Raw genomic sequence first — 12786 nt, forward strand, 5'->3', positions numbered from 1 at the left:
TATTTGAGAGTTATGCAAGAAACTGTGACGAGCCATTTCAGCTTGTTTGTATTTGTCCTGAAGTCGTCTGCCTCTCTCACTTAACTTAAGGGCCATACTTAATTTGTGCTGGATCATACCAGCACAGTAAAAGCAAACGAAATAATAATAATAATCACTTCAATGAATGATTGTCACCCCCCTTCCTAAAATATTAACTGATTATTAGTTATAAAAGTCTACTTGCATTATCAGTCACATCATGCATTATAGATATGGTGAAAAGAGACTGCTGATGCTGTAAATTTCTTAAATAAGTCAACAAATGTTGAGCAAGATGCTAAAAAAGAACATGAACAAGCAGAACATGATGCTAAAATTTTGTTTTTTTTAAAAAAAGGTGTAATTTCTGTTTCTGAAACTTCTTTGCCCATCACCTAAACTATTCAGCCCTGTCCTACAAAAAAATTCATCTTAGCAAGTTAAAATATATTGAATATCGTCAAAATGATCTTGCATTCCCTATCAAAAGATTACAATAAACCAAATATAAGAACATTAAACCTATTCCTAGACGTATTTTACTATTTTTAAGCTTTAAATTTTCTTGTTCTGTTGCCAGATTATTTTTTTCTAACTGTAAGCATTAATTTCTAGAATGAAGAAACGTCTGCCAACAGAATAAAATGAACTTCAAATTAGTAAAATACGTCCAGAAATATGTTTAACCTCCTAGGGCCTAGCGATCACATACGTGGACAGCACTTTTGAGAAATTAAGAACAAGAATCCACATGTGGACATACTTTTTCTCAAAAAGTACATCTTATCAAAGATGATGCTTAGTTTTTATTCTAATCAGGTTCTACTAAGCCCAAATAGCAAAAAGAAATTAAAAAAATGCATGTAAAAAAACCAGCTTGGGTCTTAGGAGGTTAATAATCTTTATATTTAGGTTTGTTGGAATTTTTTCATTAAAAAAAAAGATGCATTTGACTAGATTCAAGATATTCTCACTTGCTAAGATGCCCTCTTTTGCAGTGTTATGGCCCAGACTCGTACAGACCACAACATAAAATAGACGTGACCATCAGGTGAAGTTTAAGCGAAATAATTTATTGATCTTCAACTTTAAGAAACAAACAACAAGAGATGTCTTTGGAATTGTGGGTTATTGGTTTAAATGCATAAATATTCACAATATCTTGAGGAAGAGGTATAACACACATCCACCCTAGGTGTAAATCACCCATGGCCTCACTCATTGAGCACTTTAACAGGAACACTTGTACACCTACTCATTCACACAATTATGTAACTCAGCCAATAGTGTGGCAGCAGCACAATGCATAAAATCATCATACAGATGTGCCAGCAGCTTTGGGTAATGTTCACATCAACCATCAGAAGGGGGGATGTAATCTCAGGCCCTGTTCACATGGCAACGGATTCAGGTGAATCTGATAAAATTGTTTATCGTTTCGGCCTGGCGTCCACACGGCACCGGCGTTTTGGGTGCCCCAAAATGAAATCTTTTGAGAACGGGTTCCAGAGTGGAAAGATCTAGCAACGGCGCCGTTGCGAAGTCGTCTGGATGAGTAGAATGGATTTGTTTACGATGACGTCACAACCACATGTGCTTCACGCCAGGTAGAAGTGTAACAAACTCGATGCGAGTTGTCAACAAATCCTATAACTTGGTTCATGAAACGTGCTTACAAAATATTTTCACTGTGAATATTTATTGTGTAATGGTGCAAAGTGAGAGAGAGAGAGAGAGAGAGAATAGCCCGTAGGGCAGAGTCAATCCCGCCGGGGAAAAAGAGCGATCTCATCTCTTCAGATGTTGGTTTAAGTCCTACAATACATTCCTCAAAAAGGGCGTAGAAGGACAAATTAATCCATCAACGTGTAGCATTCAATTTATTCCGGACCATTAAAGACGCCGCCTTCCGCGTAGAATCATACGTCATCCTCGCCGCCATATTGGATGGGGCAAAGCGGAGAATAAAGATGCCTCATTCATGTGCAGCGTTTAACTGTACCAACAGGTTTACCGTCCAAACGAGATCACATGGGATTACCTTTCACAGGTGAGACTGGAAAAATACTTTTCATTGTATTTGGTCACTATAACGTAATTTTACGAACAGATTTTTCTTACTGTGGCTAATATGAAGTCTCATGCATAATAGTTTATGCGCATGCGTCCTTACTTCTATTATTCTGGTGTCTCCGATGGGACCGTCTTACAGCGCACCTAGAGGTGTGGCATGTGTATTGCATCGTTTTCAGCAAGCGTTACGTTGCCATATGTACCTGATATTTTACTGATCCGTTGCCCATGTGGACGCGATATTTTTTTTTTTTTAAATCTCGTTGCCGTTGTCGTGTGGATGTAGCCTCAGTTATTTTGACTGTACCAGACTGGTTTGTATTAGCATGTCTATAACTGCTGATCATCTGGGATTTTCACACACAACAGTCTCGAGAGTTCACAAAATGGTGCAATAAAGAAGAACGCTCGGACGGAAACACCTTGCCGACGAGAGAGGTCATTGGAGAATGCCCAGAGTGGTTTGAGCTGATTGGAAAGGCTACTCAGATAATCACTCTGTACAATTGTGGTGAGCAGAAAAGCACTGCAGAATGCACAACACTTCAAACCTTGAAGTGGACGGGCTACAACAGCAGAAGACTACATTGGGTTCCACTTCTGTCAGCCAAGAACATAAAGCTGAGGCTGTAGTGGGCACAATGTCATCAAAACTGGACTGTTGAAGCCTGGAAGAACGTAGCCTGGTCTGATGAATTTCAAGAAATTTCTGCTGAGGCACACAGATGGTAGGATCAGAATTTGGTGCCAACAGCATAAATCCATGAACCCAACCTGGCTTGAGTTAACAGTCCAGGCTGGTGGAGGTGGTGTAATGGTGCGAGGAATGTTTTCTTGGCACACACTGGGCTTGTTAACACCAGTCAATCATCGCTTGAATGCCACAGCCTATCGAGTATTGTTGCTGACCATGTGCATCCCTTCATAGCCACAGTTTTCTATCTTCTAATGGCTACTTTCAGCATGATAATGCATCATGACACAAAGCAAAAGTCACCTCAAAGTGGTTCCATGAACATAATGAGTTCAGTGTTCTGCAGTGGTCGTTCTAATTACTGGATCTGAATCCAGTAGAACACCTTTGGGATGTGGTAGAACAGGAGATTTGCAGCATGAAAGTGCTCCTGAAAAATCTGCAGGAACTGTGTGATGCAATCATGCCAACATGGACCAGAATCTCAAAGGAATCTAGTGGAATCCATGCCATGGATTATTGAGGCCGTTTTGAGAGCAAAGGAAGACCAAACCGCAACGCTGTGTTACATGACTGTTTTGGAGTAATTTGGATAAACTCAAGATAAGAAAGGTTTTTTTTCTATTGCTATTTGTGTTATTATATTCATATTTAGGGGCGGCACGGTGGTGTAGTGGTTAGCGCTGTCGCCTCACAGCAAGAAGGTCCGGGTTCGAGCCCCGTGGCCGGCGAGGGCCTTTCTGTGTGGAGTTTGCATGTTCTCCCCGTGTCCACGTGGGTTTCCTCCGGGTGCTCCGGTTTCCCCCACAGTCCAAAGACATGCAGGTTAGGTTAACTGGTGACTCTAAATTGACCGTAGGTGTGAATGTGAGTGTGAATGGTTGTCTGTGTCTATGTGTCGGCCCTGTGATGACCTGGTGACTTGTCCAGGGTGTACCCCGCCTTTCGCCCGTAGTCAGCTGGGATAGGCTCCAGCTTGCCTGCAACCCTGTAGAAGGATAAAGCGGCTAGAGATGATATGAGATATTCATATTTATATAGCATAATGTACTTTTGTCAGACTCAAATTTTTGTCGTGAAGTTAACACAAAGGAAATGTGCAGAATTGCAATTGACTCCTCCAGTCTTCCCACAGCATCACTGAAGTGGCTGAAGCACAGTTGTAGCTATATTTCCCAAAAACTTTTCCCTCTCCACCCACTCGCTGGATCACCTCTCCTTTCCTGTTCTGGTTTTGCTCACGTTTTACAAATTAATCGCTGCTTTTAACATAATGTCAGCATAAGCTATAGCTATGGACGCTGTTCAAAAGAGTTTTTCAAGTTTTTTTTTTTTTTTAAGGGCTCATTGGATAATTATGGGTTCTTGGCTTCTTCAAAGGGTTTCCTCAGAGGCAAACACTGTTGTAAGGTTCTGCATAGAACTTTTCCTTGGAGCAGTTTTTTTTTTCTCCAGAAGGAAAACCAAAGCACTGTTATGGATGTGATTATACTGGGGTGGCGGTGAGGAGCGTCATTCAAAAGGAAAGAACAGAAAAACTCATTCACTGGAAACTCACTTATCATAAACCTCTGAAGGTTGCAGTTCAATTACGCTGTTGAATAAATGCTTAAAATGTCCCAAAAAAAATGGTCTTGGATTTTCCCTTTTTTTTTCATTTCACTGTATAGGGTGTCCAAATTTAAAACAGTCTGTAGTAATCACATGGATGCTCCAGATTTTGAAACACTGGACTATTGCTTTAATGGTCTTGACACATGGGTATCACACACACATGAGTAACACACGTAAAGTTGGCTGTATGCAATATGTAGACACTGTTCCTTTACTCATACTCTGGTCATTCAAAATGCTTTATGGTTTAAGGACTATGAGACCTAAGGTTAATCTAGGTTCAGGTCAAGGTGTTGCCCTTTATATGCAACACAGCATCATTTCTGAGAATCCTCAGAAAGAACCGTCTCCCCCAAAATCTGCTCCGGGCCTTCTATCACTGCTCCATAGAGAGTGTGCTCACGTACGGACTGTGTGTATGGTACGGCAGCTGCACATCCTCAGAGAAGAAGGCGCTCCACAGGGTCGTTAGGGCAGCAGAGAAAACAATAGGCTGCCCCCTCCCCACCCTGGAACAGATTTACACCTCCAGATGCCGCAGGAAAGCAATGGACATTTCAAAAGACTCTTCACACCCTGGTCATTGTCTCTTCCAGCTTTTGCCATCAGGCAAGAGATACCGAGCAATGAAAACCAGGACAAACCGCCTAAAAAACAGCTTCTATCCCAAAGCAATCATGGCTTTAAACTCATCTCATCTCATTATCTCTAGCCGCTTTATCCTGTTCTACAGGGTCGCAGGCAAGCTGGAGCCTATCCCAGCTGACTACGGGCGAAAGGCGGGGTACACCCTGGACAAGTCACCACCCGGAGGAAACCCACGTGGACAACATGCAAACTCCGCACAGAAAGGCCCTCGTCGGCCACGGGGCTCGAACCTGGACCTTCTTGCTGTGAGGCGACAGCGCTAACCACTACACCACCGGGGGTGTAGTGGTTAGCATGGTCACCTCACAGCAAGAAGGTTCTGGGCAGGGTACACCCTGGACAAGTCGCCAGGTCATCACAGGGCTGACACATAGACACAGACAACCATTCACACTCACATTCACACCTACGGTCAATTTAGAGTCACCAGTTAACCTAACCTGCATGTCTTTGGACTGTGGGGGAAACCGGAGCACCCGGAGGAAACCCATGCGGACACGGAGAGAACATGCAAACTCCGCACAGAAAGACCCTCGCTTGCCACGGGGCTCGAACCCGGACCTTCTTGCTGTGAGGCGACAGCGCTAACCACTACACCACAGGGGGTGTAGTGGTTAGCATGGTCACCTCACAGCAAGAAGGTTCTGGGTTCGAACCCAGTGGCCGGCAAGGGTCTTTCTGTGTGGAGTCTACATGTTCTCCCCGTGTCTGCGTGGGTTTCCTCCGGGTGCTCCGGTTTCCCCCACAATCCAAAGACATGTGGTTAGGTTAATATGGGACGGCCTTGGGCTGAGGTGCCCTTGAGCGAGCCACCTAACTCCCAACTGCTCCCCGGGCACCGTTAGCATGGCTGCCTACTGCTCTGGGTATGTGTGTGTGCTCATTGCTCACGTGTGTGTTCACTGCTTCAGATGGATTAAATGCAGAGAGGAAATTTCACAAGTGTGTGATGAATAAAGTTGTGCTTTTTTTCTTAGAACTATTCTTGGCCCTATCCCCAATGTGCAATTTGTGTGTGTGTATATATATGTATATTTTTTCTTATCAGCGCAATCTGTGTACATACGGAACCAATACAATTCTGTATATTTTAATATTTATTTTTATACTTTTTTTTTCCTATACTGTAACTCATGAGTCAACAGAACCTTCAATTTCGTTGTACCTTTGAAAAAGTGACAATGACAATAAAGACTTATCTTACACTCTCAGAAAAATAAAAGAGTACTAAACTGGCCTTTCCTTGTTGGTAGTGCAGTACTGTCAAGGGTACATCTTTTTATTTTTAATATGTATTTTTTTTAACCTAGAAAGATGCATGCAGTGAGTGTAAGAACTTGAAGAGAAGACCTGCCTGCTGAAGATTGTTTCACACAGTGCACAAACCACAGCACTTTCAGTTTCAAGATTACAAGTTTATATGATCTTATTTGGGGGAAAGAAATTTAAAATGCACCAACCAAGGCTCTTTTATAAAACATTTTTGTTTTTCAACCACCTTGACACAGTAAACTGCAGGATGCATTCTCTCAAGCAAAGACTGATCTCCATTTTGCATATCTGACGTCCGTTACTTTGCATTTCCGGTGTGAAAAAGTTTACAAAGGATATGTCATCACACGTGTGCCAAAGTGGATTAACCACATCGTTTCTCTTTTAATTCATCATAAACCGTCTGGAGTGTAACTTAGCCAAATAAATTTTACACTATCAAAACTACTAGTGAAACAAAAATCAAGAAAGAAATCAACAGACACAGTCCAGCCTGATTAGGAAGGGAAGACATGGCTCAGTGGTGTGGGCGTGGCTATGAAGCAGCTTCTTTTCAAGAATAGGCGTGTCAAAGGCGTGCATTATTTTGAAGTGGGCGTGGCCTGTCTTTTGTACGTCCCATCCTACTGTGCTACATTCAAATGCTCCGTGTTTGTCCTGTTTCCGAGTTGTGGTCCAAGTTTATGCAATCACAACTAAATGTAAATTGCGGCTTGATATATTATTTAGTGGTATAGTACTTGATTTCTCTAAATCTGCTCTGCTTTTTCTGTTCAAAGTGCGATCTAAATGCAATTGAATTAAGTAGAGAGGGTGAAATGGGTGAATTAAATTGAATTAAATATCTCATCTCATCTCATCTCATCTCATCTCATCTCATTATCTCGGCGGCACGGTGGTGTAGTGGTTAGCGCTGTCGCCTCACAGCAAGAAGGTCCGGGTTCGAGCCCCGTGGCCGGCGAGGGCCTTTCTGTGCGGAGTTTGCATGTTCTCCCCGTGTCCGCGTGGGTTTCCTCCGGGTGCTCCGGTTTCCCCCACAGTCCAAAGACATGCAGGTTAGGTTAACTGGTGACTCTAAATTGACCGTAGGTGTGAATGTGAGTGTGAATGGTTGTCTGTGTTTATGTGTCAGCCCTGTGATGAACTGGCGACTTGTCCAGGGTGTACCCCGCCTTTCGCCCGTAGTCAGCTGGGATAGGCTCCAGCTTGCCTGCGACCCTGTAGAACAGGATAAAGCGGCTAGAGATAATGAGATGAGATGAGATCTCATTATCTGTAGCCGCTTTATCCTGTTCTACAGGGCCGCAGGCAAGCTGGAGCCTATCCCAGCTGACTACGGGCGAAAGGCGGGGTACACCCTGGACAAGTCGCCAGTTCATCACAGGGCTGACACATAAACACAGACAACCATTCACACTCACACCTATGGTCAATTTAGAGTCACCAGTTAACCTAACCTGCATGTCTTTGGACTGTGGGGGAAACCGGAGCACCCGGAGGAAACCCACGCGGACAACATGCAAACTCCGCACAGAAAGGCCCTCGCCGGCCATGGGGCTCGAACCCGGACCTTCTTGCTGTGAGGCGACAGTGCTAACCACTACACCACCGTGTCGCCCCCTTACCAGATTATTATTATTGTTGTTGTTGATGATCCCACAAATTGCATCGCATAATGAAACAGAAACATAGATTTCAATAGAATACAACAGATTCAAGATTCAACAGAGCTTTATTGTCAATATGTCTATATCCAAGTATATAGTGCACTGAAATACCAATAGAAAGAATAATTAAGGGTCCTCAAAGCAGTCTACTCCAACCCCTTTCTGACAGGGGAGTGCTCTGTTCCAGGGTTCTCCAAAGAACATGAAAGGGTTCTATGCTGAAAGACAACCAAAGAACACGTAAGGATTCTACAGGTTTTTTTTTAAAAGAGTCTAGAAGGAAAAGAAGAAAGAGAAGTAAAGAACAGAAAACATGTTTCTGTTTTCACTTCTAATTGAAATTCTTGGGCAGATGTTGGATTGCCAATAAATATTTCAAAATGTGCAAATTCAAAACCACTCTGGTGACAACAATAAATTCTCCTTGATACCAAACTGGTACACTGTTAGAAATAAGAGTACGGTAGGAGTCCATTTCTGTCCCCCATGGTGCAATCTACTGTACACTAATGGCAGCAGCCATGGCCTGAAGCTTAGAGAAGCAGCCTTGGGCCCAAAGAGTCGCTGGTTTGAGTCCCAGGACTGGCAGGAAAAATGTGAGGGGAGTTGAGTGAATGAACAGCACTTTCCCCTTCCTCTGTATCATGGCTGAAATGACCTTGAACAAAGCACCTAATCCCCAACTGCTCTCCAGGCACTGTAGCATCGCTGCCCACTGCTCTGAGTATGTGTGTGTGCACATTGCTCACTTGTGTGTTCACTGTTTCAGATGGGTTAAACGCAGAGGAGGAATTTCACTATGCTTGAGTGTACATGTGACAAATAAAGTCTTCTTCTTCTTCTTCATGTAGGGCTCATTATTGGACCTCAAGGTAACTATGTGTACCTGCTATGTTTAGGGCCAAAAAGGGACTTATATGTTCCCAATCAGTATATAAATAAGTACCTTAGAAGGTACTGCACCAGTGACAAGCCATTGATTGTACCCCTAAAGATACAATAATATACAAAGCAATATGTTAAGGGTAAGAACCGATCTGGCCAAGAAATCCTTTTACACGGATGTATAATTTTTAATAGATTAAGTATATAGTTTATAGTTCATATTTGATACAGTGGCGGCACGGTGGTGTAGTGGTTAGCGCTGTCGCCTCACAGCAAGAAGGTCCTGGGTTTGAGCCCCGGGGCCGGCGAGGGCCTTTCTGTGTGGAGTTTGCATGTTCTCCCTGTGTCCGCGTGGGTTTCCTCCGGGTGCTCCGGTTTCCCCCACAGTCCAAAGACATGCAGGTTAGGTTAACTGGTGACTCTAAATTGACCGTAGGTGTGAATGTGAGTGTGAATGGTTGTCTGTGTCTATGTGTCAGCCCTGTGATGACCTGGCGACTTGTCCAGGGTGTACCCCGCCTTTCGCCCGTAGTCAGCTGGGATAGGCTCCAGCTTGCCTGCGACCCTGTAGAAGGATAAAGCGGCTAGAGATAATGTGATGTGTGTGATATTTGATACATGAATGTATTTTATTTATCTTTTTTTTGTATTTAGAACCAATTTGAGCGGCACGGTGATGTAGTGGTTAGCACTGTCGCCTCACAGCAAGAAGCGGCCAACAAGGGCCTTTCTGTGTGGAGTTTGCACGTTCTCCCTGTCTCTGTGTGGGTTTCCTCCGGGTGCTCCGGTTTCCTCCACAGTCCAAAGACATGCAGGTTAGGCTAATTGGTGGTTCTAAATTGACCGTAGGTGTGAATGTGTGAATGGTTGTTTGTCTCTATGTGTCAGCCCTGTGATGACCTGGCGACTTGTCCAGGGTGTACCCCGCCTCTTGCCTATAGTCAGATGGGATTGGATCCAACTTGCCCAGAATCCTGTAGAACAGGATAAGCGGCTACAGATAACGGATGGATGGATGGATGGATGGATGGATGGATGGAGAAACAATTTGAATATATAGCCTACATATCCTCCTGGAAACCAGGAAAAAATGTGTCTCTCAGTTTCTCTTTTGTTGTGATTTCCTTACTAGGAATTTCCCAGCAACCCTCCTAGTCACATGATATATCATCGGAAAGCCCAGGATGTACTCTTTACAAGACACCAGGATTCAAGTGAATAGCTTGAAAGAGTAAGAGGGTGGGGCGGCACTGTCGCCTCACAGCAAGAAGGTTCTGGGTTCAAACCCAGTGGTTGGCGAGGGCCTTTCTGTGTGGAGTTTGCATGTTCTCCCCGTGTCTGCGTGGGTTTCCTCCGGGTGCTCCGGTTTCCCCCACAGTCCAAAGACATGCAGGTTAGGTTAATATGGGACGGCCTTGGGCTGAGCGAGGCACCTAACTCCCAACTGCTCCCCGGGCGTTGTTAGCATGGCTGCTCACTGCTCTGGGTATGTATGTGTGTGTGCGTATGTGTGTTCACTGCTTCAGATGGGTTAAATGCAGAAAGGAAATTTCACAAGCGTGTGATGAATAAAGTTGTGCTTTCTTTTTCTTTCTAGTGATTGGAAATTGTTTCTTCTTTTGACAGCATACACTGTTTGGATTACCCAGTATAAAGGTTTCAATCTTTATTTTTCTCAGAGTGACAGGATGAATGATACAGGTTTAGATTTTAATTGTCTGATTTGGTGAACCTTTCTAAGATAAGATGTCTTTATTGTCATTGTCACTTTCCCAAAGGTACAACGAAATTGAAGGTGCTGTTGACTCATTATGAGTTATAGAAAGAAAAGGGGGGGAAGGGGAGAACAAATAAAGTATAAAAATAAATAGTAAAGTACAACCCCAATTCCAAAAAAGTTGGGACAAAGTACAAATTGTAAATAAAAACGGAATGCAATGATGTGGAAGTTTCAAAATTCCATATTTTATTCAGAATAGAACATAGAGGACATATCAAATGTTTAAACTGAGAAAATGTATCATTCAAAGAGAAAAATTAGGTGATTTAAAATTTCATGACAAAAACACATCTCAAAAAAGTTGGGACAAGGCCATGTTTCCCACTGTGAGACATCTCCTTTTCTCTTTACAACAGTCTGTAAACGTCTGGGGACTGAGGAGACAAGTTGCTCAAGTTTAGGGATAGGAATGTTAACCCATTCTTGTCTAATGTAGGATTCTAGTTGCTCAACTGTCTTAGGTCTTTTTTGTCGTATCTTCCGTTTTATGATGCGCCAAATGTTTTCTATGGGTGAAAGATCTGGACTGCAGGCTGGCCAGTTCAGTACCCGGACCCTTCTTCTACGCAGCCATGATGCTGTAATTGATGCAGTATGTGGTTTGGCATTGTCATGTTGGAAAATGCAAGGTCTTCCCTGAAAGAGACGTCGTCTGGATGGGAGCATATGTTGCTCTAGAACCTGGATATACCTTTCAGCATTGATGGTGTCTTTCCAGATGTGTAAGCTGCCCATGCCACACGCACTAATGCAACCCCATACCATCAGAGATGCAGGCTTCTGAACTGAGCACCGATAACAACTTGGGTCGTCCTTCTCCTCTTTAGTCCGAATGACACAGCGTCCCTGATTTCCATAAAGAACTTCAAATTTTGATTCGTCTGACCACAGAACAGTTTTCCACTTTGCCACAGTCCATTTTAAATGAGCCCAGAGAAGACGTCTGCGCTTCTGGATCATGTTTAGATACGGCTTCTTCTTTGAACTATAGAGTTTTAGCTGGCAACGGCGGATGGCACGATGAATTGTGTTCACAGATAATGTTCTCTGGAAATATTCCTGAGCCCATTTTGTGATTTCCAATACAGAAGCATGCCTGAATGTGACGCAGTGCCGTCTAAGGGCCCGAAGATCACGGGCGTCCAGTATGGTTTTCCGGCCTTGACCCTTACGCACAGAGATTCTTCCAGGTTCTCTGAATCTTTTGATGATATTATGCACTGTAGATGATGATATGTTCAAGCTCTTTGCAATTTTACACTGTTGAACTCCTTTCTGATATTGCTCCACTATTTGCTGGCGCAGAATTAGGGGGATTGGTGATCCTCTTCCCATCTTTACTTCTGAGAGCCGCTGCCACTCCAAGATGCTCTTTTTATACCCAGTCATGTTAATGACCTATTGCCAATTGACCTAATGAGTTGCAATTTGGACCTCCAGCTGTTCCTTTTTTGTACCTTTAACTTTTCCAGCCTCTTATTGCCCGTCCCAACTTTTTTGAGATGTGTTGCTGTCATGAAATTTCAAATGAGCCAATATTTGGCATGAAATTTCAAAATGTCTCACTTTCGACATTTGATATGTTGTCTATGTTCTATTGTGAATACAATATCAGTTTTTGAGATTCGTAAATTATTGCATTCCGTTTTTATTTACAATTTGTACTTTGTCCCAACTTTTTTGGAATCGGGGTTGTATACAGAGTTGCACTGGTAAAATGGTATAAACAGAAGGGTTGTTTTACAATCAGGGCACAAAGTTTGTGTCACAGGGGTCCAAAATTCAGATTGATTCAAACTGGCTCTTGTACCAGTTTTTAAGTGAAGGACAAGTTAAAGAACAGATTTCAGGTAATTTTTTGACATATGTGTATGGTAGTTTTGTGTAATCTGCTATAAGATGGGAGAAACAAATGAAGTGATTCTTGGAGAGGACTTTTTTTTTTTTGACAATTCAGAATCCACTAGGGCGGCACGGTGGTGTAGTGGTTAGCGCAGTCGCCTCACAGCAAGAAGGTCCGGGTTCGAGCCCCGGGGCCGACGAGGGCCTTTCTGTGCGGAGTTTGCATGTTCTCCCCGTGTCCGCGTGGGTTTCCTCCGGGTGCTCCGGTTTCCCCCACAGTCCAAAGACAT

This window comes from Neoarius graeffei, chromosome 20, assembly GCF_027579695.1.
Source record: "Neoarius graeffei isolate fNeoGra1 chromosome 20, fNeoGra1.pri, whole genome shotgun sequence".
Taxonomy (NCBI): domain Eukaryota; kingdom Metazoa; phylum Chordata; class Actinopteri; order Siluriformes; family Ariidae; genus Neoarius; species Neoarius graeffei.